At 43.0% G+C, this 22,704-nt stretch overlaps 1 long non-coding RNA gene across 1 annotated transcript in view; it reads right to left on the bottom strand.

Annotated features, from left to right (window-relative positions):
- Nucleotides 1-22,704, bottom strand: part of LOC138566570 (uncharacterized) — a 334,787-nt gene that overhangs the window by 45,010 nt on the left and 267,073 nt on the right. The window lies entirely within an intron of this gene.

Raw genomic sequence — 22,704 nt, 5'->3', positions numbered from 1 at the left:
TAGCTCTTGCCTTTTCTTATATAAATATTCAATATTCCATTTTTATTTTTTTAAAACATTGGGTCTCGTTAGGAGTTCGGTGGAATCGCGGCGGTAAATCTGCTGAGATACCACCAAATGGAATTACTGTAATCGCCACTTGGTCAAGTGAAAATACTGCTGGATTACAAGTGGTGGCATGGTGGTGTAAATCCCCATTCATGGAGTCCATGGGGATTTCAGCAGAATTACCGCCGCAGTAATTCCACTGGTGGTAATTACACTGAAATTGCTAGTTTTTGGTGTTAAGGTGGTTTAATTACCTCCAGCATTTTTCTGGAGGTTTTTCCTCCACCCCACCACCAAAACCATAGTTGGGCAGTCCGGTAATGACGAGGTAACTCTGTTACCACCCCATTAATGCCATTTTGCGCCACACGACCCAACACATAATGAGGCTGATTGTGTGGACATGCTCTCATTTGGTATTAGTGAAAAGTGTGTCCTTTACCTGTTAACTCTATATGCAAGGAGGAACTTGGGCTGCTATCCAGTCTCGACTGCGTTATGTATCTGTTGCCTATGTAAGGATTATTTAGGTGAAAGAGAGAGTCCCTATGGGGAAATGCGTTTGTCTTGAAAGCTGGACAGTGCAGAGCAACACAGGTTAAATCTCGGTCTCGCGCTTACAAACTGCTCTCTGGATAAAATCGTGTAATAAAAGATTAATTAAGGAGGCCAGTGACAACATTGTAGAAACAAAAATAAATTGAAACTTTGGGAATGCTCTAAACTCAAGAGATATCGGCCATGTGGACTTTGGAGAGATCACAGAAAACAAACAAAAGGTGGTGGTGAGGACTGAATTACGAACAAAGACACCACTCTTCCTTAAAGAAGTCAGGTCATATGGACAACAAGGATTACCCAATTAATTTGTAGGCTATAGTTTTCAGCGCACACTGGGAAGTGAGCTTTGTTAATTTTGAATTTTAACAAAATTCACCCCGTAGTGCTCTGCAAAATGGGGAATTAATTAAATTAATATTTTTGGTTACATAGGCTAAGGATCTACACAGTTGAGCCCTCCACAGCCACTATAAAGGGAAAGGATTCAAGGCAGGAAGATTTGTAGGTCAGTACGAGATGACTCGTATGTCTAAAATCTATCTATTTTAGATGGATTACAAGGCATTAGATTTGCACAGCATTGATTTTCACTACAGTAATCAATTTGTCCTTTGAGACATATACCTGCATTAATTTGCACTTGCACTTTACGAATGTCTGTCAGATCATCTTAGATAACATATGGTAGCAAAGAATGGCATAACATTTACTTGTAGCCCATTATGGTAATGGAATATTAGTCATGTACAGATTACTGAAATGCACTTTAGTGGATCACAATCAGTTTTGGTATTTTTGTGTTTATGACATTTGGAATACAATGGAAAAGAATCTGCACTTGCACTTTCTCTTAATTCCATTATTGAAAGTTACCTTACGGCACAGCATTGATTTGCACCATAGTAATCGACTTGCCTTTTGAGACAAATGTCTGCATTTATTTGCACTTGCACTTTATGAATGTCTACTTGTTAGACCATTTTAGATATCATATGGTAGCAAAGAATGGCTAAACATTTACTTGTAGCCCGTTATGGCAGCGGAACATTAGCCATATACGGATAAATGAATCGCATTTGAGTGGATCGCAATATGTTCATGCTATTTGGAATCGAATCTTACCTAGCATTTTCTTGAAATCTCATTGTTAAGCTACTTGATGGCAAAGTGATCTTGCAGCACTGTCATAAACCTATTGGATCTATTTCATGTCGCATGGGCACTTGCCGGTGTTTTATAGAGATGTCAACCGTGTAGACTGAAATATTACCAGCTTACACGGCTTACTCAGATAGCCATGTATTTTGTAACAGCAATGTGACTATATGTAAACAATTGTTTTAAACTATTTGTGTTTAAATGGGTATGCCTACTGTTTATTTCATGCTGTCAGCTGTTAGGTTTGTGCCTATACATGAAAGGTATAACCATGTGGTTCTATCATTAGATCAATCTACGTCACACTGAGAGGCCCTCTAGTGGCAAAAGTTATTACCACACAGGAAATGTACACTGCATTTTAAAATGATAGAATGGAAGCTGTTTTTCACTGTCTCTTTGCATTTAAACAAGTCATCTGGGGTGAACTGGTGCTGTATTGCTCTTATACAGCACCAACATTACAACATGAGTGCACTAGCGGAGGTTATCCTCGATATTTGGAAGATATGAGTAGCACTAAGGGGACTGGCTTACCAGACTGCTATTATCCCGTGTACTTAGATTGTTCACACTATATAGTGTGTTTTGGGCACTTTATACCCATTACTGTGATAATTTGGTATTTCCAAGATGGTGGTACCATTTTAACGTACTGACAGTATTCCTTTGAGGTCATGTGATCTCATGGAACACTGGATGCAGAGGGCGGAGACAGCCACTCTGGTTAGTGCTTTTTAACTTCACGGAGGAACCGACACACATGGATTGCATCAGCCTGAGGAAGCATGTGATAGTGAGCAGAACGTGTGGCGTTTTCCACCTGGATGGGTGAGTGTTTTTAAAGACTTGCTCTGCCACTATGATGAACGTTTAGTTTGTGTTCACCTTTTTATATGTGTTGCACCTATTGCTTAAAAAAAGGAATTTCTTGTAACAAATACAGCAAGGACTTGAGTGCTTGGGTTACCAGACATGTTTCCCTGTGGGGTTCCTTGGAACATCTATAACCCCAGGGTCATATGTGTTTTCTCATATATATATATATTATTTTTTTTTTTTTTACATTTGATTTTTCATCCTTCCTTTTCATTCTTCAGATGGTTCCTCTACTCGACTTTCATTTGGATCATCAATCAGTCGTAAAGCGTGTCTGGGATGACAACTTTTCAACTGGTTGATGTGGACCCATTGTTCTGCTGTTAGTTCTTCTTTCAGGATGCAGATCTTGTAAGCAACAGGTGATATTTTATCTACAATTTCAAAGGCAACTCACCATGATGGGAGGAAACTCTGCTCCTTTGCCTGATTCCTTTAAAAAAATGACAGGTAAACCTTGTCACCTATTTCATACTCTTTCTTGGTGGTCTTAAGATCATAGTAGGTCTTCATTCCTTCAGCCAACCTTTCTAAATTGCACTGGGCATAAGCAAAAGCATGCTGGAGGTGCTTCCTTAAATTTTCAATGTACTCATGAGTAGTGGATGCATTTCTCAGTGTCTGCTCCTGAGTCCTATAGAGCAGATGCTGTGGTAACACCAATTTTTATCTGGGCATGAGCTCAAATGGAGACATCTTTGTTGCAGAAGATGGTGTAGACCAAATAGCCATCAGGACAAGTGGCGATCAGAGGTTCCAACTGGGTCCAGAGTCTGCCACGAATGTCTTTAAGATACTCACAATTGTTTTGTTGTATCTCTCTACCCACCCACTTGAGGCCAGCGGTAGGCAATGTGGAGTTTTCTTTTTACCCCTAGAATCTCCCACATCTTTGCCATCACCTCACTGGTAAAATGGCTTCCTTGGACTCAATCCTTTGTGGGAGGCTGAAATGATAGAAGATGTGGCTGATCATTAGTACAGCAGCTGTCTCTGCCTTACGATTCGGGGCTGTAAGACATTTTACCCACTTCGTGAACAAGCATGTCACAGTCAACATGTACTAAGGAGCGAATCGCTGGCCCGATGAAATCGACTTGCAAATCTGACCAAGGCAGTGTCATTCCCCTTTTTTGTAGGGGAGCTCTGTGTGTGAGTGAATTGGGTTGGAATTGAGCACAAACAAGACACCCCTTTAGTTAAATGTCAAGGTCCTGGCCCATGTGTAGCCACTAGGCAACTTTGTACAAGATATCCAATATTGTATGAAACCCCCTATGACCGGCAGTGACCGCGTCATGGGCATGGCTCAAAGTCAGGCTTTGGAATGAGGTAGGTCCCACCCACAGGTCACAGCCAACTAGGGGTCTCCTTACCAACAAATCGTCTTGGATGCGGAACATTTTGGAAAACTTCATAAACACCCAGAGATACTCTTTACTGGCATAATCTGACTCTGTTAGAGGAAATCCTCTGGGGTCTTCAATGTGTCGATATAATGTCGCAATGGTCAGTTCCTCTTTGTGTTCAGTGGTCAAATCTGCATCTGGGGTATCGTTACTCCACTGGGCTGTTGAGAGTTAGCTGTTATCCCAAGTTTGTGACCTGTTGACAGTGGCCATTTGGATTTCACCCAGCAGGGATTCCATTTCTATGAAATCCCCCTGCAGAGCTCCGGTTTTAGCAAGATGTGAACCAGGTCATTCCCAGTCTTATCCGGCCCCTCTATCTTTGAATTACCTCTTATCTTCTTTCAATAGATGGTCATCTTATTGGAGGTCACCAGGTTGTTGATTGACTGGATCAGTTTGGCATGCTTTAGGGTTTTTTTCTTGGCACAAAGCATGCCTTGATTCTTCCAGTTAATCAGGTGCTCCACAAACCCATTCCTAACATAATCAGAGTCAGTGATTATGACCAGTTCATTGAGTTGGTGGTGCACTGCAGTGAGGATGGCTTGATAAACAGCCATCAACTCTGCAACCTAACTACTTTGGGGTCCCATTTTATAACCAGCAGAGGGCTCTGGGGTATCTTTCACCCAGGCATTCCCAATGCCAGCCACCAGTACTTTTTCCCCGTTGTAATCAACATGGTAGGAGCACCCATCCACATAAACTGAAACGCGACAAAGGAAAGGGGCAGAGATTGCCTGCTGGAAATCCAGCAGCCAAACTCTGAACAAAAGAATTACACAAGGCACAAGTGAAGACAAGAACTGTAACAGGAATATCCAGGGCTTAATAGGAAGTCAAATTGAGCAAGGTTCAGGACAGAGAACCGGAAGAAAGAAGAAAAGCAAGAAAACTAGAATCTAAGTGCAGAGGTAAGGAGACTTGCAACTGCAGATTGGTAACAAGGAACAATAACTCTGGACTGGAATAACAAGAGTAGGACTGCAGAGAGCAAACAAGGAAGCAGTAGCTCTAAAGTAGGATAACAAGGGCAGTATTGAAGGTTGATAACAAGGAAACTGTAGCTCTAAAGTGGGATAGCACAGGCAGGATGGAAGACTGATAACAAGGGAACTGTAACTCTGAGTGGGATAACAAGGGCAGGACTGAAGACTGATAACAAGGAAATTGTAGCTCTGAAGTGGGAAAACAAGGGCAGGACTGAAGACTCAAGGAAGCTGAAGACAGATAACATGGGCAATGGGCACAGCACAAGGGACTGCAGCAGAGAACAGGATAATTGGTGGTAGAGAGCAAAGGGATGTAGACAGGGAACAGAGGACTGCTAGCAGGGGAGCATGGCTGCAGTATAGGAAGCACAGAAGTGCAGGGCAAAGGGCAGGGGTGTGAAGGCAGAGGTGCAGGGCTGCAAGGCACAGAGCACAGGGCTCTGGAAGAGGTTCTGGAAACAGGACACAGCAGAAATCCAAGGAACAAAGCAACAAAGGGCTGGAGGTGATCTCAATGCAAGAAACATGGCCCTCCTTCAGACATCTGCTTAAATACTGACCTGCCCTGTGCTGAAGCAGGCTAATTAGCAGCACCTGGAGCAGCACACCTAAATGTAAATGGCCTCCTCCCTCTCTGGTCCTGGCAAAGTGAAAGCTGCACTGATCTCTGGGGATTGTAGTTCTAAGACTGCTGCATAGGAATATCCAGGAAATGGGAACTGCCACAGGGTGCATTATGGGACATGTAGTTTGTGAAATTAAATAAGGATGTTTCAAAGTCTTGCAAACGGAAAGTAAAGACAAACATGTGAATAGGTATTGTCCAGGGAGCATTATGGAGATGAATGAGTCCCAAATAGTCCACAACGGGTGCAGATTGTGCACCTTCCCCACCCGGATTCTGTCACTTTGTAGATATTGCATGGGTTAATGAGGAGTTTTCCCAATTATGTGCTCCCCCTGTATGAATGGGTGGTAATTTTTCAGTGCCCACACCATTGCCAGCAGTGCCTTCTCGCATTCATTGAATTTTTCCTCCACAAAGGACAAAGTCTTGCTCGCATGTGAGAGGACCTTGTTGACCTTGTCATGCTTTTGGTACACTACCGCTGTTAGTCAAGTATCTGAGAACCCTGTCTCCAAGAAGAACTCCTTGTCTTTATGGGGTAAGCCAAACAAAGAGCCTGGGAAAGGCTTACTTTCAGTTGTTTAACTGCAACAGATTGTTCTGGACCCCACTCGCACTTGACTCCAGCCTTTAGTAAATGGACCAATGGTTGAGTGACCGCTGCATAGTCTTTAATGAACTTTCGACTATAATTAGTAAGTCCAAGAAAGCTTCTTAATTCTCGCAGAGTGGTAGGGTCTTTTAATTTCAATAAGGCTTCTACCTTCTTCACCTGGGGAGTAAGACCGTCAGGTGTGATCTTGTGCCCTAAGGCATTCACTCGCGTCTTACACCACTGTACCTTCGGAAAAAGACCAATTTTGCTCCAGCCTTCTGCAACTGGGTTAGAACATTGCAGATGTCTTCTATATGTTCCTCCACAGTTGAGCTCTTGATCAAATCATCATCGAGGTAGGCCAGGTTTGCCCTTTTACCCCAATCAGGCATGGCCTTATATAGGAAGATGTTGAACTCATTACCAGAGTTTATATATCCAAAGGGGGTTCAGGACCATGTGTACTGCTGCCCCCCAAAGGCAAAGGCAGGCTTGTACTGGTCTTCCGTACTCACGGGGGCTGTCCAGTAACGATTGGTCAGGTCAATGGCGGTGTACATCTTTGACCCTTGGATCAGAGCCAGTCCCTGATCGATGAAGGGAAGGGGCCATCTTGACATGTGGACCCATTTGTTCAACTCCCTCAGGTCTGAACATAGTCTCCATTGGCCGTTTGGTTTGAGGATCCCCAATACCGGGTTGTTGAAGGTACTGTGGATTGAAAAAAATCAACCTATGGGATTCTAAATTCTTAATAATCTCTGTGAGTGACTCCATGGATGTGAGAGGTAACCGGTATTGTTTCACAAATACGGGAGCCATCTCGGGGTCCATGGGAATGGTGGTTGAATGAATGGATGTGTGTCCAGTCATATGAGCCCACTGAAAAGATATCTTGGAATTCCAGGAAGACCTGTTTTAGCTTTTGTCTTTGACCCTCAGTCTCACAGGCATCAGCAAGATTGATCCTTTCCTTGACCAGCTGCTTGAAACCTGGAAAGACCTCAGGCTTGGCAATTTCAGCAGTATCCTCCAGTTGGGTGGAGAGATCTCTTTTGATGGTATTGACCTGAACAGGGGATTCGAGGTAGTGGTCCTTGACTCTGAACACTACCCGCTCCCTCCTAATGTCACAGGTCACCTCTTCCACCCTGTAGGCACAGGAGGAGTACACCAGGAAATTCCCCCCATGCCTAGTAAAAATCTTTTCTGGAGGAATACCGTCACTGATGTCGAAACAGTCATTTGGGATTGGTCCCATGATTTAATTCCCTAAATCAATAGAAAAATGTTGGGCATCAACCGCCATTCCAATAAAGGAGTCTGTGCCCAAAGTGATACTTCGAGGGTCACTGTCATCCACCAATATTCAAATGGTGTTGTGTTCTAGGTCTACTAGAGGTGTCGGATTTAAATATAATCCTTGTTTATAGAGATGGGAATTTAGATTTATATATGCGTCCTGATGTTTGAGGTTCTGTCCTCACTTAATTTTGAGGGGAAGAGTACATTGTTGCACCTGTCCTAGGATGGTAACCTCTTCTCGCACTTGAACTTCAACCTCATAAGGCAGCCATTGGGCTGACTGGAATACTTTTTCAATGTCAACGCCCATGGGGTTACCCCCCAGTTGGGACCAGGCTTTGTTATTAATTGGGTCCAAATTGATTGCAGATTGCTTGAGAATGTCACTTCCCAGATAAAAGGCGGAAGGGACATCTCTCACAACCTAACAATGATGGTCTATGCTTTTGTTGCCAATCGAAACTTTTAACATACACCTAGGTAGGAGATGTTTGAAATGTGTGGTTTACAGACCTACTCCCATTTGTCAATCCATTTAAATGTGGGAATGGTCTGATCTTTTGGGAGTTTCCTGAAAAATTCTTCGCTAGTGAAGCTCCTTTCATTATTCAGGCATACTCTGGTGCTGCACTGGTTACTCCACCCCATTTAATTGAATGGGGAAAAACAACTGTTCGCCCTTTTTCTGAATGTCCGTCAGACTTTGAGCGGACTCTTCCTTATCTGGTTTCACGGGACTCAAGGTAGCTTCTGATTTTGGACTGGTGTAGAATATTAGGGTGTTCCCTTCCAGTGTGGATTTCCACTTAAAACTGGGAGGAAGGTTGATTGTTACGAATGGAGAAGGGTTCCCATCACCAGTGTGCTCTCCTACAGAGATGATAGTGATGTCAGGGACTTGGTTATTTTTTAAATGTAACTCTACATTCTCAGAGCGTTGATCAATTATGTGATAGGTACCATTCAGGCTTACATAATTGGTACTCATTTTTAACTTGACAGGACGGTTAGTCTGAGTCCAGAGGACCGGGTTTACACAGTCAAATCGAGCTGATAACATCCTCAGGAGATCATTCCCCAGTAAACAAGGTGTGCCCTCTGGAGTCACAATGATCACCAGATGTTTCAACCAGTGCCGTCCAATTTTTATGTCCAGATATGCAGTCCCTTCGACAGAAATATTATTCCCGTCGAAATGTTGGAGTTGTCCGGGAAGTGGTGTAAGTGGAATTTAGTGGCCCTCCCTCGTCCTGAGTTTAGTTGGTCAAAGGCCCTTTTTGACAGGAGGGTGGCTTAGGATCCAGTATCCACCAGTGCTGATAATTCACAATGACCTTGCACCTTAACCGGTGCATAAAATCGGCCTTCTTTTTCCTTCAAGGTGCAAAGAAAGTGTGAGTTATTTGACAGCCTGGTGGTCATTTTCTTAATATTGAACTCCGACACAGTGTGATCTTGAGCAGTTTTCTGTGTCGATGTTCCGGAATCTGTAAATAAAACTTTGCAACTCGCAATGGGTGTTGTTGAGGAATCTTCATTTTCCCCAGCTCCTTGGCTCTCCCCCGTTACCTGGCAACATTTCTCAGAACATGTTTGGAGAAAGGATACCCAGTCTGTTTCACTTCTGTGTGGCTCACATGTTTGGGGTTGAATCCTTTCTAGTTCTGGGTAGGTCTCCATACTTAACCTGTCCATTTCAGTGTCTTTTGCGACCCATTTTTCTTTGGGAGGGATCCCCTCATTTTTGAAAATGAAGGTCTGCTTACCTGAAACTTCCAGGAATAATTCTCTTTCAAAACGGATAATCCGGAGTTCCTCCACAAAGTGGGTTCTTTTTTGGCCTCCTACTTACTATTTGATCTTTGGGTACTAACAGTTTAGGGGTAGAAGAGACTCTTTCAGGCTCAGAGGTTTTTAGAGGTTCTGTTTGGGTGAGAAATGACGCTTCCTCAAGGGCTTGGCATCTCCCCTCCACGGCGGGCCACTGCCCCTAGAACATGTAGTTTGGCAGATGATTCTTCCCGTCATTTCACCCCTGGGGCATCAAGTTGGGGAATTCCAAGAAGCAGGGCTAGGTTGAGAGTTGTACTGAGCCATCAGCATGTGCCCCAAATCAATAGTCAGTTGCTGGACCTGTCGCTCCAGTTGCAAGACGTTGTCTGGGTGTTATGGAGGTCTCAAGTCATACCTCTGCTGCTCCTGAAAGGGGTAACTGTCCCTTCTCCCAGAGTAGCTCGGGTACTGGAAATTCCTCCCCATAATTTTCCATCCTGAATCTCCCTTCTCCCAGGTTCAGGGATCTATTATCCTGGAACCGGGAGAGAGAGGAGGATTGTTTTGGAAGTTCTGGTTTGGGGGATATCTGGGGAAAATGTTCAGATCGGAAGGTGGAGTGATACTTCTCTGCTGAGGGAAGTTTCCTGGGGCAGTACTTACCTGATTAGTCCCCCCGTCTTGGGCCGGAGGATTGTATACATACATACCTATATAGGTGACAGGGTCAGAGGGATCATTGTTCTGGGCTCCCGCCTGACTACCATTCAATTGGGCTGAGTTGGGGTTCCCTTCTGATTTCCATTTTGCTTGTTGGCAGGAGGGTTACTTTTAGGCCTCCCCATCTCCAGAACCAATGGAGGGGTAGTTTTGACCTCCGCCACCTTTGCAGCAGCAGGGGTGTTCGATGGTTTGGGGGTTTTGAGAATATTTTTACTCTCATCAGGCTTTTGGACTCATAAATCCTGGTGGCCTGTTCGATCACCCAATCCAGGGTCCTATGCTCATGAAAGCCATGCACCAACTTAGTCATTATGTATTTGGGGCGAGCATGGAAATATATAGTTATGAACTCCCTACTATTGGTGTTCACCCCCATGAAGTCTGAGCAAATGCTTGCTTTAACTCCTGCACAAACTCCCTAGCATCTGATCTTCCCCACACTGCAAGTTATATGCAGCCTTACAGGCCTCTTGTGGGTTCCTATGGGTTGAAAACATTTTCTGTTTGCCCGCCCTACAAGTGGACTATTTATGATGATCATGGTCCTCCAGCCCTGCAAAGAAACTGGAGTAACCAGGTGAGAACGACCATTTAGCAAATGCTATACAATTCACATCATTCCTGATCTGGAATGATGCCACCATCTGCTCATAAATTTCTAGGTGCTCCCATACCGAATACTTGGCATTCTTGTGGTATGGGGTCAGGAAGCGCCTTATGGCCTTGATTTGTCTTATTGGGTCTTTGAAAAAAAATGTCTTTGTTTCTCTGTATTTATCTTCTTCTGCACCAGAGTCCTTTCACCTTCTGACTCAGAACTGCAATCCGCACTCCCTTCCCTGTCTTCTAGGTGCTCCCTATCTCTATGAGACTGAGACCCTGATTCATGGATTATTTGCACCAAAAAGAAAACGGGATTTGTGTGCCATTCTGCCCGCAAATCCCCATTTGTTAAACAGGGATGTGCGGGCAGAATGGCGCACAAATCCTGTTTTTTTTTGGCGCAAATAATCCATGAATCAGGATGGGAAAAAATCTCCCAGAACCACAGGGTCTGACTCCACTCACCTGGACCAAAGTGAACTCTCAGGGTCACTCTTTCAGGCCTAGGATAGAAGCCAGTTTCCTCATCCCTCTTACCACAGAGTCTGGGGAATTCCCCCAATTCCCTTGAATACACAGAGGTTTTCAGGTTTTTAGAATGCCCCTCCTAGGCTGAGGGTCTGGCATTTTTCCTTCAGCAAAGCGGGCAAGATGGTCTCTTTGTAATTGCATCTTCAGCCAATCTAACTCCCTGACTTTCTCCTCATAAGAGTTTTCATGGTCTGAAGTACTTACCGTATTATTCCATACTTCCCAGGACACACTGGTCCGGTCACTTTCCCTTCTGTGTGGTAGAGATGAAAACTCACCAATATCAGACAGGGACTAGCCTTCATGATCATCTCAGCTAGACCTGGCTAAGTCTAACTGGCTCATGTCACCCTGCTCTTGATAGATGGCATGCATGCGGTCGGTCCCCATTTGTGCAAGAGAGGTTGTAAATGACTGGCATGAGGCCCCTGATGGGAAAGGGGCGCCTGACCTTGATCAGTGGGCCTTGTCCCATATCCTGATTGGTCAGGGTGCCTCAGGTCCTGTTTATAATTTTCGATTTCCTTGGTGATGCTCTCACACCTGTGTATCTCTTTATTTATTTGCTGTTGGTAGTCAGAGAGCTGGCTTTTTAATTCTGACACTAAGGCCTGATTAATTGCATGCATCCTGCTCTGAACTACCAACTGATCCTGTTTGCTGCACCGCTGCTTAAGGGATTCATTCTCCCTCTGTGAGCCTTGTAAGCTGCGTGCATATTCAATGTGCTTTTCCTTCAGGAGACTAATCTCTTTCTCTTGTTCATCCCTACATTTTGCTGCCTCTAAAAGTTCCGCTTCTATTTGCCTCACTCACTCTACTAACCCATTCCTCTTTTGTCTAGTTCTGGCCAATTCCAGAGAACCTGACTGTTCCTTTTCTACCTCCATTTCCAACTGATTTATCCTCTGTAATAGGGCGCTGTTATCCTGATCAAGAGGTCTTTTTTCTGAGCCAGCTGCATCCTCTATTGTTTCAGAGTACTTACCCGCTGATGTATCTGATCAAAGTAATTTTGCGAATCAACCCCTTTGATAATTAATTGACTATTTTCCATTTTCAATTGTTTTATTTCTGATTGAAATGCGATAATGTCCTCCAAAAAGACTCTACTAAGAGCTGACTGGTCATTTAGCTTCAGTTGCAGTGCGCTCATATTTTCTACACACTCTTTTTGTGAATGTTTCAGTGCAAAAAACTGTGTTTCACCCTCTGCACTCTCTTGCTGCAGTGTTTCTACCTCAGAATTGAGTTGTTGAACAATATCTTGGGCCTGTGACAGGTCTCCAGTCTGATTCATCCTACTAGTCTCACTATTTTGCCAATGCTCTTCTACTAACAGCAAATCCAAATATAACTGAGCAGTTAGCTGAACCATTTGTATCTGTTCATCACGAGCAGTTGTGGTCATATAAAATACTTCAAGTACTTTGTGCAACATTCCGGCTTCAAGCCAAATATCATTGCTTACTGAGGTAACTTCCTGCACAATTCTGGTTTGTCAGTTTCCTGCATCATCCTCAACCCATTCTCCTTTGAGAAATAATGTAGTTAGGAGATGCTCCCTAGCTTCCCAACTTTGTACAGTAGTCATTTTCACAATTGTTTTTTTGCACTTTAATAAAACATTCTTTATGCAGGCGAAAAATCACCCTGTTCCTGCTTGATTTCGTCACTCAAAAGAATTCTGGCGGCACTTTAACAAAACAAAAAACACTTTCCCTCCGCCTTAATGCAATTGCATCAAAATGAATAGAATGTCACAATGTACTTGTCATGGGTTAGGAATAGGAAGCTAAATCCTGTATGAGCCCCCAATCTGTAACAGTTTAGGAAGCCACCCTCAGCACGGGGAGTTCCTTCCCTCCCCACTCAAGTGGTTATGCAACAAACTATTTAAGAGATTATTTTCTTTAGCCCTATCTCAGAGACCTATCATGCCCCTTGGATCCCTCTCCCTTGAGCTAACAATGAGCCAAGAACCAGGCCGGTGTACAGGAAATATATTGGTATTTATTTAAATTAAAAGTAATACAAATTAGCACGAAAATATCACAAAAAAATATCGGTGGCATAACACAATCAACTCGTCTCAGCACAAATAAATCACAAAAGTGCTTTAAAAAGAACACTATCACAATTCTTAACTTTCTGCAAATTTCACTTCACAAAATAATTACAGTGATCAAGAGCAAAGGCTCGTATGTAATGTTGTGGGGTTTTGAATTTCTTGCAGGACTAAAAGGGTAGCAGTAGGATTTCAAGATTGGTAAAAATACATATGGCAATTACAATTTTGCCCACACTTGTGGTTTAAAATAAAAACAAAGGGTGAGTTGTTGCTTTGTTTTTCAGGACCCCCCTTGCTTTGGTCTATGTTGGGAAGTCAGACATAAAAATTGGAATGATTTGGGGAAATTTGGATTTCAGACCCCCTTACTGAAAGACCTGTGTTGTGGAAGCTAGATAAACAAGTTGGGCTGATTTATGAACAAAGACACTCCTCTTGCTTAAAGAAGTGGAGGTCAGCTGGACAAGAAGGATTACCCAATTAATGTATGGGCTATCGTTTTCAGCGCACACTGGGAAGTGAGCTTTGTTAATTTCGAATTTTAACAAAATTCATCCCATAGTGTTCTGCCAAATGGGGAATTAATAAAATTAATATTTTTGGTTACATAGGCTAAGGATCTACACAGTTTTTTCCCACCACAAGGGGAAGGATTCAAGAAAAGCAGACTCCCCCGCCTTTTGGTTTCCCAGGGCTCAGTTCTACTTACATAGCAAGCCTCTGTTTAAGGTTCAGGAAAGCCAGCTGCATCTCAGGACTCTCTGGAAAGATAGGGCAGGTCTCTGGTCACTCCACTCTCAAAGATGCCCTCTCCACCAAAGGACCCAGTCAGCTTTGAGGCCTTCCTAGAGAAAGACAGCTCCACACAGATGCACTCTCAGCAATCGCCTCTGGAGTCTCCTTACAGCTGTCAGGTGGTAGGTGTCAGCAGCCTTCCTTATGGTCTGTCTCTTCTCTCTGTCCTCCTGTCTTTCTCCTTTTTCTGTCTTTATCTGTCCTAGTGCAGTCCCCCTTATACAGCAGCGATGACACCACCAATATTACAATCTTGGGGAAGTACCCTTCAATAATCCCTGCCACTAGGATTGGACAGTTACCCTTCTCTCTCCTCCCAAACCCAGCCTCCAAGTCAGGATTGGTTTAGGGTATTGGGGCAACATATGTCAATTCCCATTTGTCATCAACCTTTGTTCTCCTTTCATCTTTTTGGCAAAAACTAGTAATGTTTCACAACTTTATAATTTTACTAGTAACTGCCAGACTGAACATATTTTCTGTTTAGCCAATCATGGGGAATTAGATAAGCCGACCACCAAATCTGTATCATGTAGCACGAGCATGTGGCACCTTTCTGTCATTTCCATAAAAAGCACAACAGATATGAATATGTAAGTTATTAAGCATTTACCTAATTTCAATTTCCACCCACTCACTAACTCTCACATTTGGAACATTGTCAGATCAGCCAGACACCTAATTTAACTGGCCCTTACAGTTCCCAGCGTCACAGGAAGATGAATTGTATATCCCCAAAATTGCCTGGAAATTACATAACACATGGTACATAGATGAAATCCATCTGCTTTCTGATGGCTGAGAAAAAGCCTTAAATGATAGTAGTCCTTTTAAATAAATTGTGAATGTTCATGTGGGACAAAAGGTCCTGCTCCTGCTTCAAGCCATTTGTTTTCACTGGGTCAGCCTGTACCTTTATCAGTCAGTCTCCTGTGTGTTCGAAGCTTGCTCTTTGAAGTGGGTGTCCCCATTTTCACACATATTAGACATGCTCCAGCCAAGGGTGACTTTTCTTGAAGTCCAGGCTTTCAGAGCTAGCAGGTCTGGAGAACACTGAATTTCAACTCCTTTAGCAGAACATTTTTATTGCGGTTGGTCATTAGATGGGCGGTGTGACATCCAGGCCGGAAGTGGGAGATGTTCTTGTAAAGTTTTACCCACAGCCAGCAAAAGAGTCTGCCTTGGGCTGATTTTTTTTTCATGAAGACAAAGTGGCTCTTCAAATGTCACTGGAGTTTTGTGGGCGAAACATAATATACATTTTCTTGTAAACCCACCCATCATGTTTAGTTTTCCTGACTTTTTTCTGTGAGCAGTGATTTTTCTTTTCACTTGTACTTGTTTTTAAACCGTTTTTATTTGCACACACATGTGCATGCCGTTTTTGTTTTCAATGTTTAAAAATCCTGTTTTCCATGTGACAGGGATCTTTGATTCCTCCTTCTTTTGTAAATTTTAATTCTGCTTATCCATTGGTTATGACCGGTAGACCCCTTTCCATAATGCTCATTAATTTTACTTGAAAAACAAAAACAAAAGCCATGCCATTTTTGTTTCAGTGTTTAAAATCCTGCCATTCAAGTGAAAGGGACCTCAGTTTGGGGCATTTAAATGCAGCCCATAGGAGGCATGTTAAAGAGGTATCAGTGCAGGGTTATTTTGTAAGAAAACGCATAACAGCTCTTGCAGATAATACATTTATTAGGCTAACTCCACATCTTTGTCTGTTAGCTTTCAGGACCACATGGATCATTTCGTCAGGCATAAACACTGCTGTAAGAATTTGCTAACACAGTATTCCAACTTCTCTTTAAAAGAGGTACAAAGAAACAGCAGGTAGCCATTATTTCAACCTAATTACCCGTTCATTCTGAGAGATGATGCATAGCTAGACATGAATGGTCCCAAAAATTCTGCAGATAGTGCTCAGGGAGCACCGCTAAGCTGACCTGCTTCCCTAACCTCCAACAACTAAACAATCATTAGGCCTCCACTCACAAAGCAATTGTGTGCCCATGGAGTGTGACTCCTCCAGACAATGAGAATTGCGGTTGCAAGTCCAGTAGACACAAAGGCAGGGAGAAGGTCTATACTTCTTTCAGGCCTCTGCATTTGAACAGAAAAAAAATTAAAGAGTTAGAACCATACTTCTGCAGAGCACCGACTCCTCAGCTGAGATCAGCAATTTTATGCCTACGATTCAATTTGTATTTGACACGAGATGTTTTGGAAAGAAGGAATTTTATCAATGTAGAAGAGAATTTCTGTAGATACTATGTTGATACTTCTATCGGAGAAACTTTAAAGCATGTACTAGTAGAATGTCAGGCCCTAATGTATTTGAGAGCACCGTCCTTCTGGAGACACATGCCATATTTCGGTCTGATGTCTCCAGAACACAGATGGCCAACCATTCTGCCAACTTAAGTTATGAGTATTCGAGTTGCAACTTTCAATTTTTTGAATGCTTTAAATTTAAGTGCTGCAAGTGACCTTGTGGTGGTTTAGGGCTCCTTTGGAAATACAGCAGCTTGTACGAGGCCAGTATGTGGTAGTTCATTTATTACATGCCAGATATTGTGGATGTCCCCAACAACCTCGGTACAAACTAACCATACTGATAGTCTTTAGCATAAGCACCATGGAAACATCTACAGTATTGTGTTTAAGTTGTTTTATATGAAGTGCTTACTGATTGTGATATGAATTTTATGTATTATATTTTCTATATAATCAATATGTTTAGGGTATTGGTTCTTATTCTATTTTAGTTTATTTTATCTTTCCTTCTGCCTTTCTTTTGTTTTGTGGTGCTTTGTAAAATTGGAAATGTAATTGGAAAATTTTAAATGTATTTGTATAATTGGGAAATCTAATTGATTTGATTTATATGTTTTGAAAAAAGTTGAGTTTACTTAGCTAAAGTCAATAAAAAAAAGAAGAAAAAAAAAAGACAGTTTATACTTGGGACAGCCTGTTTCAGTCAATGAGATATAAGATACAGGTTAAAGGACACTGAGTTGCACAATAAAAATAGTTTAAGTCACTGAGATGCTCTGTGCAGCTGAATCCTTTATACAGGCCCTGAAATCCAGGTCGATTTACAATAGCCGTAAAATGTATGTTAGAAGGATAGATTATTCCATTTAACACCAAAATGACAATGCCCATCCTCTTGTTTTAAGCATTCAATAGTGCCTTGAAGCTAGGTAAATGCTGCATCGGTTGGACGCGCTGAATTATTTTTTTTGTTTAAAGCTTTATTTATAATTTAAATACAACAAAACATGAAACGCCAGAATAATATATACAACTTATACATACAATAATACAACAACACATCAACTCAAAAACCCCCACACCCCCCAGTATTTACACAGCTCACAATATATAATACACAAAAATCAGGTTCAGTACATCTCTAGAAATGTTCCCCAAATCTTCATGAACAATCCAGTTTTGCCTTGTTTCCTATAAAGAAACTTCCCAATATCCGCTAGGTTGCGCATTTCGTTCAACCACACTTCCTTGTCTAATGTAACATCAGATTTCCAATTCCTAAGTATGATTTTTTTCCCCATCAAGGCGCCCCTAAATAACCATTTTTTTGGCATTGAGTAAGCTCCTCCAAGGTTGCATCATTTCCCAAAATCAGTGTTTCAAAATCCAAATTAATTTGCTCATTCAATACCCTCTCCAATATTACATCTATATCACTCCCAAATCCTCGTACCTTATGCAATCCCACATCATATGCTCCAATGTACCATTATCATGAACACACGCCCAACATTCCGGATCATCCTTCAAACCTCTCTTCCATAACCTCTCCGGGGTCCATTGTCTCGTTCTTTCAGACAGACTCGGGGAACACAGACTGACATTCACACATATCCTCGTCCATGTTTCCACTGTTATGTCAGAGCCACTCCTCCTACCCCACTCATCTCTCAGCATATCATTATCTTTATATTCACACACAATCTGTTTATACACCTGGCTAGCTAGGCCACTCTCACCCACCAGTGATTCCTTGGTAAGAAAATTCAGATCTACCGTAGCTTGAGAATCAATATTACCAATAGCAATCTTTAATTTCCTGAATTTATTTTTGTTTTGCGAGTTCATTCATCTGGGAGCCTGTGCCAAGAGCACAGGGTGCGCCCTAAGGGCCGTCGCCGTTTCGTTATTGTTGACATCACAATGAGGGGATTATAACATGAACCAGCTGTGATGTCTCAAATAAAAGATTACAAGGGTATCATGGTCTGTTAATGATATATGCATATAATAGTTACTGTTTTGTATTACGAAGATGTACCAACAGCAATTATGTCATCTAGAGTGGGCACCTCAATCTGAATGTATTCCAGGCGCTATGATAATGTATATTATCATCGCTCGGCACATACATTTTGTCGAGTTTGAGGGATAGAATGAGGCAGGCCTGCTGGGTTTGAACTTGCACTCAACAGTTCTCTGGAAGAGGGTCGGTGCACATAGGTAATGGCGGATACAATGGTCTGATACATAGAAATGAGCTCGTGCTGATACGGCATTTTCTCACACGCTGGGGTCTTTTTTCCAGATTTATTCGGGCTCAAAGAGTCAAACCTTGCTCAAGACAACTCTGGGCAGGCCTCTGGAAGCCCACATGTTGTACAGAGAGGGTGGGGAGTAGGTGGAGGGGGGGGGGGGTCTGCCATATTACGTGAATACGCATGAATCATTTCCATGGCGCGGATGTACTGCGCATATAGCGCTGTGAGTTCATCTCTCGGTGCTCTTTTGTGTGATCTACTCGCAATCACAGGTTTGATTCACACCACGTCTGACTCCACTCTTCCTGACTACATCTCGGATCCATACCTCTGATTACTGCGCCATGAAATGGAAAAACAGCTATATACCAAAAACATCATTAATGCCTATTACTGGAACCCAGCCAATCGCTATTAATCGACTCCCTGACACTTTTCTTCTGGTTTCCGGGCGGGTTTTGTTTCCGTTGTATTTAGGAGGACCAGAGTGCTTTACGAAAGTGCAAAAACTCAAGGGAACTGTTGCCAAAAGAAAATGGAGAATACCCAGTAACCAGCGCCTCAAGATAGCCTGAAAAAGTAAAAGGTAAAAAAAACAAGCGAACACGCGAGTCGTGCAGCTGGACCACTGTCGTTTTAGTAGCTGGGAACAGAAAGAAAACATAAGGATGAAATACAGATTAACCTGCTGACTGTCTCTCTCTCTCTACCTGTATATATATCACAATAACAGATTTGTATGTAGTGGTTCGTGCCACATTTCTCCTACTTTTAAGCACTGTAACACTAGGTATCATTTTCGGATTTAATGGTATTCACTCAATGTGTCGTCCTCAGAAGGATCATGGGCAGACTGTTAGGGTGACCAGATTTTGAATAAGAAAAACCTGGACGGCCAACAACATAAATGAAGGACTACCCCTCATCCTCATCCTCAACTCCCCTCTGCGCACCCCGGCCCATCCCACAGTATGTTCAGCACTGATCCTGCTTGTAAAATGTGCGGTTTTCAATGAGGATGCATGCTTGCTAATTACTAATAAAAACGGGTCTATATCTCTGATTGATATAACAAGCCTTTTAGGGTTGCCACCTGCCCGGATTTCGACCGGACTGGCCATACGTTTTGAGGTTTGTCGGGTAGTCCATGTGCAATAAATCCGGATTTTATGTTTCTCCCAGGACAGCAGCAGTCTGTGTTTCAACACCTAGAAGCCTGGAAAGTTGCAGCAGGCGCGACTGACTGTGTGTCAGTCACGGAATGGGCTTCCTGCAGTGTTCCTCAGAGCTGTGATGCCCAGCAGCCAGCGATTAATGAAAACTAGGTCATGGGGTCAAGTACACCTTCGGAGACCCTTTCACATGCAAAGTGCTAATGTTGGGGCTGTTCATTTTGATGTGCCATATGCATTTTCAAGGCAAGCTCAGACAGGTCTCACGCGCTAGCCTTTCAATCTTCCGTGGTCGATAAATGAGCACTAGACACAGCGCTCAGAGGCTCAGATACCTGAGGGTTCGTAGCGCTATATAAGTGCTAAATTATTATTATGCTGGATGGCTGTTTTCAAAAATGAAATAAGCAGGCTATCTTTATTAATAATACAACCAACCGACATCAGACTTTGGACACATCTGTGTTGCAGTGTCATGCGTGAATAGGGCCCCCATGTACGCCTCCTTTTTTGCATTCTGCCACTTACAACTCTGCAATAACAAATGAGAAGCAACACTATGAATAGCAGAATGCAGAGAAACACTCAACCTTTATCCAAGTAGTTCAGGCTTGTAGCACGTTGTGTTGTGGGCTTTCTAGTTTTCTATTCAGAATGTGGAAAATTAAACAACAGCATTATTTTGCTTTAGCATGCTTAATGTTACTATAATATCAGATATGTGTATTTCATAAGCAAACTATCTGAGCTCTGAAGTTTCTCAGGGCCACGTGTGAAAAGGCCATGAAGTTCCTGTTTTTTTTTCATTTGGATACTGGGACCTGTAGTTTGTTCTCCCCCGTTTGAAATTGGGGAACATGTAAAGTCCCAGAATTGCAGGAGAAATCATGTATAGCCATGGAAAACTTGCACGCTCTGCTCTGCAAGATTTTATTGTAGATTTTGAAATCCAAACTTTGAATGTGTACCAAGTGGAGACTGGAAGGTATGTGTTCAAGTGGTTAAACTGTGCATGGGTTAAAATCCCAGCTTCAATGTCTAACCACAGCATGTGATCCTGGGCAAATAATGTAATTCCTTGAAGTATAGGGGACTGGCCTCAGCAGAGCTATCATTAACATTTTTCTCATTTTGCTGCCAGTCACCAAAGTGACATAGGCCACCCAGAGCACCACCGAACAGAGAACGAGTGAAGCGTTTTGCTGTGCTCTGTTATGCTATGTTATTGAATTGTGTATAGCACGCAGTCTACCATAACAGAGCAAGTCTCTATGCGTTTGTGTTTTTGTGTTGGGTTAAAGGGGCAGGTAGATGACAAGAACATACTTTTAAACTCAGTGTGCCATAAATCAATATGCATGCAGCAATGATAGCCATTGGGTTAATGTGCCTACTGCTGAGATATATGTTTAAACTGCTGGCCACGGGTTCCAATACCCACAAGTTTCATCCTTCCGAGTTCAGGTTGGAGTGATGTTACTTCCTGTGATATATGCAAATTAAGTGGCCCCACAATTCCTAGGGCTGGCCCTGGCCGCATGGATTTAGGTTTGAGTATTGGTAAATGTGCACTTTTTGGAGCACAGTGCATATCAGGAGCTGGTAGACACAGTAAGTGATTTACACAAGTGTGGTGCGACGTTAACGTGCTCTAGTACCAAAAATGTGTGCTGCGTCCGAAATCGCATTGAGTTTTCCACGTTTCCATGTGTTTGTTTAAGAACCATTCAATGCATCTAGTTAAGTTTTATTTATTTTGTGAATCAGTGCCTATTTAGTGTAGATGATACGAAAGTGTTAGATTTGCCTCTGAGGCATAGTTCGGGTAGCTGAAAATAGCTGCACTAATCCTTATAACTACTTTTTAGTTAGTTCAGATCCCCCAGCACACAATGTGTAGTTAATTGGAGTTCTTCTGCTGCCTTTTCAGGTGCAAATGCCCCATTACCCTCATAACATATTGATAACCGAAAGGTGTTTTTTTAAGTTATGGCCAGGACCTTGCTCAGGGGTCAGCTGTGCAACAATGTCTGGCAGGCAGCCTGCTAACCGTCATCCGGCCATTATGAAAACCCAAGAGGCAATGAGGTGAGGCAATGAGTTCTGACAATGAGGCGAGTTTAACTTTGCGCTTATTTGGACCCAGAAAGCGCCCAAATAAAAGGCGCAACACGTGTTGCACCCGGAGAGCCAGTCGTGGCAGCCAGGATTCCCACCACAACGTTCCTGCGGGGCAACTTGAGAGACATAGACGGCGATAAAAAGACGAAGACCCAGAAGTGGAGGCGAACTTGCTCGAATTCCAGTTTGGAAATAACCTAAAGGTGCGCGGGAAATTACACGGCAGCCGGAAATGTCCGACTGTTGGTTGCTTTAGTTATAACGACCCGCGTGGCCTGGTTTGGCGAACGAGCTTTCAAACTCCTACCCCCCAATTCAAAGCGCGCACGCCACCCGAGACAAACAAGTTAAACACCCGCCGGAAAAAAACGTGCAAAGTAAACAGGGGCAGCTCAACCAGTGTACCGCAAAACGTGAAAACTTCTCAAAGGTCTGAACCAGTGAAAAGCCTGTGTGGCTGAAGCTAAAAGCGCCACAAGGCGCGCCCAGACTTGCGACCGACTTTCCCCCAACCCAACATTCCTTTCAGAAGCACCATCACGTAACTTTCCACGGGCGTTCATGCCACGGTACAACTAGATATGTGAGCTAAGATGGCCGTGAAACCGCAACTCGCTCGATTCAACGTGTCTTTATTTCTTTATTACCTAAAGTTCTTTTTCTAGGAAAATGTAGATGGAAACGATAAAAGCCCCCACCCCTCACCCCCAGCCCCCGCACCCCCCTGTTTCCCAGTTCCCTCTTTGGGGCTTTGAATCGCTGGCAGAGCTGGGAGAGGGGGTGGGAGCCCGGAGCT

Source organism: Ambystoma mexicanum, chromosome 2p (genome assembly GCF_040938575.1).
Source record: "Ambystoma mexicanum isolate Mex_15411 chromosome 2p, UKY_AmexF1_1, whole genome shotgun sequence".
Classification (NCBI taxonomy): domain Eukaryota; kingdom Metazoa; phylum Chordata; class Amphibia; order Caudata; family Ambystomatidae; genus Ambystoma; species Ambystoma mexicanum.
The sequence above is the reverse complement of the archived record's forward strand: the minus strand, read 5'-3'. Positions and strand labels throughout refer to the sequence as shown.